Here is a 6123-nt window from a genome sequence, read left to right on the forward strand (position 1 = left end):
ATCTACCTGCACAAATAGCTTGTAGCAGGGAAATACTCACACGCAAGGATTAAACATCTATAACATTTGGTGGAAATTTTTTCTTCTCGGTTGTAGTTGGTTATCCAGGCCCAAATAAGATCATATCTCTAACTCAATAACAGTCCCCATCATGTATTCCCTCATAGCGGCTATCCACCCCTGTAGCTCATTATACAATACATCCCAATCTCCATACAACTACTCCATTTTCATCTGTTTACTATCCATGCTTTCTGATATTATACTTTATATCAGAATCGTGCTTATATTTTAGCATTAGCACTAAAACTTTAATGGTCGACATGTCCTTTGATAAACCGTAATTTATACATATTTCTATCCCATGCTTAGCACATTTTATGGATGATTTTTCCTTAAAATTAGTGAATTCGATACTTCTAATGCCTTAATTTCATGTTTTATACTTAGGTGAGCATAGGAGGGTGAAAGGAACAAGAAACGGACCAAAAACGGAGAAAATGCGCCAATGTACAAAATCAACACGGCCTGGACTTCTTCACACAAGTAGACCACACGGCCGTGTCAATTTGGTAGAATCGAAGCACGACTCACACGAATAGACCATACGCTTGTGCCTATTTAACAGGCTTGACCACGGCCTGAAGTAATCACACACGGACACGTCACACGGGCGTGTCCCTGTCGAGCCCAAGCAGAGTCCTATTCAGAAAATGCCACTTTTGAAGGCTCTTAGGCATTCCAAAGCCTATAAATACACCTTAGAAGAGGAGAAGAGGGGGGACGTAGAGAGAAGGAAGTAGGGAACTGCTCAAGAAAAGCCGATTGATCAATCTCAGAAGCCGGATTCATCATCAAAACTGAAAATCTCCCCTCAATTTCCCTTCAGGAGTTTTGGGTTTTTCTTTATGTTTTGTATTCTTTATTCTTCTAAGATGTTTACCTTTTTAGTTATGAACTAAAACCCCTAAATACCTAAGGGGAATGAAACCTAAGACAGATATTGTTATTATTATTTGAATTGTATGATAAATATTTGACTTGTTCTTAATTATGTGTTCTTAAATCTTGTTTTGATAATCCAGGATATTGATTCAAGTTAAGCTCTTATTCAGAGGAGTAACAGACCCTGTCTAAGAGTAAATTTGTCATAATTAAGTGGAGTTGGTGCGCGCCTAGAGATAAGGTGACAAAATTTTGCCGGATTAGGGTGAAACCTAATAAGGGGGTCCATAAATCGAGTTAATACAACCCTAGGGAGTTAATTAGAAAGAGATTTCAATTATTCAACCTAGGGTTAGACGTTGTTAGTCGAGAGAGATAGTAATATAACTTAAGGATTTCTACGGATCAAGTCAAATGAATAAATCGTCTGATTCAGAGTCAAATAACAAGTGAAGTCTAGGTGGATTTTCCTTAAGTATTGTCTCAATCAATCGAGTTTTCCAAAAGCAATTCCCCAATTTTATTTTCTATGAATTCTTAGTTTAGTTAATTAGTTAGTTAAAACAAACCTCATTATTCTTAAGCTAGATAATAAAAAGACAGTCATTACTAGTACTTTTAGTAGCTTTGGGTTTGACAATCTGGTCTTGCTAAAGCTATACTACTGTTCGATTGGTACACTTGCCTTCATCGTGATAATAGTTAGTTTCAAGAATGATTCATTATAAATATTTAAAACCTGTCACGAATATCACGTATCAAGTTTTTGGCGCCGTTGCCGGGGAACTAAGATATTAGGAACACTCGATTTTTTTTTACTTTAGCCCTTTACTTTTACTGCAATTTAAATTTTATTCTAATTTTTATTACTAATTCTTCTTTTTCCCTTTTTCTGGCAGGTTCTTATAGTGTATAACTAGAAGAAACCTGTCAGGACCATTACTTTTTGACAGTAAGATCGATTGCACAGGTCGCAAAACCAAAGAGAAATAAGGCAAAGCCTAAGATACACAGAGGAGGAGGAAGAGAACGATACTTCAACCACAACCGAGAAGATGCTAAAAACCAAGAAAATCCGCTACCTCTTGCGTTTGCTTCTGATCCAGTAAATCAGAATTCTGCTCCGCGCACTATTTATGATTATGCTAAACCTAATTTAATAGGAATTGAGTCAAGTATAGTTAGACCTGCTGTAGCTACAAATAATTTTGAACTGAAACCTAACACAATTCAAATGATACAACAGTTTGTTCAGTTTGATGGTTTGCAAGACGAGGATCCCAACGTTCACTTGGTAAATTTCCTAGATTTTGTGATAGCTTTAAAATTAATAGCGTTTCTGATAACGCCATTCGCCTTCGGTTGTTTCCCTTTTCGTTAAGGAATAAGGCTAAACAATGGTTGAACTCGTCACCACGAGGGTCAATCACTACTTGGGAACAAATGACCGAAAAGTTCTTACTAAAATATTTTTCGTCAGCTAAAATGGCTAAATTACGTAATGATATCTCTTCTTTTGTGCAGATGGATTTAGAAACACTCTGCGATGCATGGGAGAGTTATAAGGACCTTTTGCGAAGATGCCCTCAACATGGGTTACCACTCTGGATACAGGTTCAAACTTTTCATAATGACCTGAATCCTTTGACTCGACAAATGGTTGACGCAGCTGCTGGCGGAACCATCAATAATAAAACACCTAAAGATGCCTATGAATTTATAGAGGAGATGTTACTGAATAACTATCAGTGAAAAGTTATGAGGACAAAGCCAATGAAAATAATCGGTGTTTATAACGTCGATTCGGTCACCATGCTCTCTAATCAGGTAGAACTCTTGAATAAAAAAATTGATGGTTTTTTTAGTTTTTCACAGGTTCACCCAGTAATGCAGTGCGAAGCAAATGGAGGTGGATTAAGCAATTCAGAATACCCACCTTATGGCCACAATATGGAGAACGAGCAGTTAAAATACATGGGTAATAATCCTCGATCTCAAAACAATCCTTATAGCAATACTTACAATGCAGGTTGGAGGAATCACCCAAATTTTTCATGGGAAGGCCAAGGAAATTAGAAACCACCATACCTGCAGGAGAAAAAGCCGAACCTTGAGGAGATGCTAACCAAATTCATCTCGATGTTAGAGACTCGTTTTTAGAATAATGAGACGACACTAAAAAATCAACAAGCATCGATCCAAGGGCTCGAAACTCAGATTGGATAGCTCGCCAAGTTGATTTTCGAATGACCACAAGGTAGCCTCCCAAGCAACACTGAATCTAACCCAAGGGAGCAACTCAACACAATTTCTATTCAAGATGAAGAAGGGTTAGTGGCAAAACCAAGGCCAGAACCGGTGGTAAGCGAATGTAAGAATGAGGTAGGCCAAAATGAATAAAAATTGGTAAGTACAGCATATAAACCTCGTGTGCCATACCCCAATGCGACAAGGAAAGACCTCTCAGATGAAAAATTTGGTAAATTCCTTAAACTCTTAAAGAAACTACATATTAACCTACCGTTTATTGAGGCACTTTCGCAGATGCCAAACGCAGTCAAATTTTTAAAGGAGCTTCTAGCAAATAAACGAAAGTTAGATGAAAGGTCGCATGTGGAGTTGAACGCGGTTTGCTCAACCATTCTTCAGAATAAGCTACCCAACAAACTAAAAGATCCAGGGAGTTTTACGATTCCTTGTTTAGTTGGTAGTTTAGATATTAATAATGCGTTGGCTGGTCTAGGGGCTAGTAGCAATGTTATGCCCTACAAATTGTTTAAGCAACTAGGTCTAGGGAAACCCAAACAAACTAGGATGAGCATTCAATTAACAGATAAAACTGTCAGATTTCCTAGGGGTATTATTGAAGACATATTCGTTAAAATTGACAAATTTATATTCCCAGTTGATTTTGTTGTTTTAGACATAGAAGAGGACAATAATGTTCCTTTAATTTTGGGAAGCCCTTTTTAGCAACTGCTAGAACAATTATTGACGTTGGCTCAGGTGAACTCACACTTCGTGTAGGAACGAAACAATCACCCTTCAAGCTCGCAACCCGAACAACACATCAAAAATTGAAGGTGATGTACAAATTGTTCTACTAAGACTAATCATACAGTGCAACCTATTTTGCAGGAAATAAGTTTGAAGGACACACATGAGCCATGTTCAATCCACAACAAAGGATCTACACATGAAGAATGAATGTTACAAATCGAGGAGTTAGATGAATGGCTGACATTTAAATCGAGAAAACATGATGAACCAAAACTACAACAAAACGAGCTAAATGTCTCACCAAATCAACTTAAGGTTGGAGATAAAGTTTCATTAGATGCCGCAGATTATCACATTGACACTGCCAAACTGAATGAAGAAATTTCTCTTACGGTACTTAGCATTTTTCCATTTGGTACAGTCGAGGTAAGTCATCCCAAATTCGGCACCTTTAAGGTAAAAAATACCCGCCTAAAACCTTATTTTGATGGGATTCATAACAGGAATGAGGATTATAAACTCCTCGAACCACCATGACCATTCACCAGAGAGGTAAGTCGAGCTTAGACTATAATAAGCGTTTCTCAAGAGGCAACTCGAGCACTAACAATATTACTTTCTTTAATTTTTAGTTTTTAAAATCTAACATACTAACCAAATCATTGAACACAAGCTTTCCAAAACCACACGGCCGTGCGATACGGCCGTGTGCAAACAGGACAAAAGTTTTTTTTTTCAACACAGGGTTGCGATAAGTTGCCACGATCGTATGCCATGACCGTGGGTGAAACTGCCAAAACAACACGGGCGTGCGACATGCCAGTGCCCCACACCCGTGGTCGACACTGTCAAAATAACACGGGCGTGTACATGGGTACACGAGCATGGGAGAAGCGAACCATATCGCACAGGGTCGTGCAACACAACCAGGCAGCCACAAGACCTAGACACACGATCGTGTGATGATCTCTCAAATCTCGACAAACACGGGCTGGACACATACCACACTAGAGTAAGACAAGGCCGTGCCACTTTTAAAATTAGATTATCTCTTTTATTTTATTTTATTTTATTTTACCTTTGTTTTTACTCTAATTTATTTGAAGTCTCATTTGTTTTTAAACACAGCTTATCTTTATGATTACTATCAGATTATTCCCTCAATTCTCCTTTTATCCTTCGGAATCATGCTTGCCCTCTAGCCTTATTTCCAATACTCGCTCTCACTAATCCAGGAATTTCATCTATTTTTAACTTAGGAAGTTTCACTTCTGTCCCTATCTTATGAACTTATATTTATATTGGTCAATATATCTATCTTTGTACATTGAGGATAATGTACATCTTAAGTGTGGGGGGTTATTTACATTTATAACAGAAAAATCCCTAAATTTTGTCTTATTCTCATGTGAATTACTTATATCACTATTTGAACGAATTTTAATTAATTTGTGATTTTTTGATATGTCTTGAATTAAAACATAGGCATTTATTCATTGATTGTTTAAACTTTAAGACATTAGAGAATCAAGCATGATAAGTTGATTTTTTAAGAATTAAAAACTTTTAGGTTGTTTCCCCCAAGTTTAGGTATTACCTTAAGTTGGAATTCACAGGTTTAAAAATAAAAAAGCCATAATTTTTGTGAGATTTTGAGCCTTTAGAGCATCTATTATTTCTTTCATGCTCACTTTCATTATGAGTGCATCAGTATTGAATTGTTATTCTAGAACTTGCTTGAGTATGCATGTCAAGACCACACCATTTGATTTGATATGTCAAAATGATAAAGGCACTTAGGTTTAACCCACTCACACCATAAAAACCTACCTTCACAATTAACCCTTAGTGAACCCCCTTGAGCCTAACAACTCATTCATTAATTTACCCTCAATATTAACCCATAACTCATTATTGTTGAAATCCCCTAAATTAATTTGATCCTTATTTTTGTTGAGATTTGAGTTGGAATAGTTGCTTAGCTATGTTTTATTCTATTTTGTAATTTGACTTGTTCTTAAAAAAAATATATGTATACATATTAGTAGTAGTAATCTTCTGAGCTAAAAAAGTTAAATTCCATATTCTGAGAAAAAGCTCTATTGTACGCAATTGATGACTAGTCATTTTTTTTAGTTAGGCAATTTTTCAATTCAATCTTGATTCTAACCCTTTCTT

General features: G+C 36.6%; 1 non-coding gene across 1 annotated transcript; it reads right to left on the minus strand.

Moving 5' to 3' along the window:
* Positions 1-2436: 2436 nt before the first annotated feature.
* On the minus strand, positions 2437-2543 carry LOC121217130 (small nucleolar RNA R71). Its single transcript, XR_005913321.1, has one exon. It is a non-coding gene; the product is annotated as a small nucleolar RNA R71 (small nucleolar RNA).
* Between the last annotated feature and the right edge of the window lie 3580 nt (positions 2544-6123).

Source organism: Gossypium hirsutum, chromosome A02 (assembly GCF_007990345.1).
Source record: "Gossypium hirsutum isolate 1008001.06 chromosome A02, Gossypium_hirsutum_v2.1, whole genome shotgun sequence".
Lineage (NCBI taxonomy): Eukaryota > Viridiplantae > Streptophyta > Magnoliopsida > Malvales > Malvaceae > Gossypium > Gossypium hirsutum.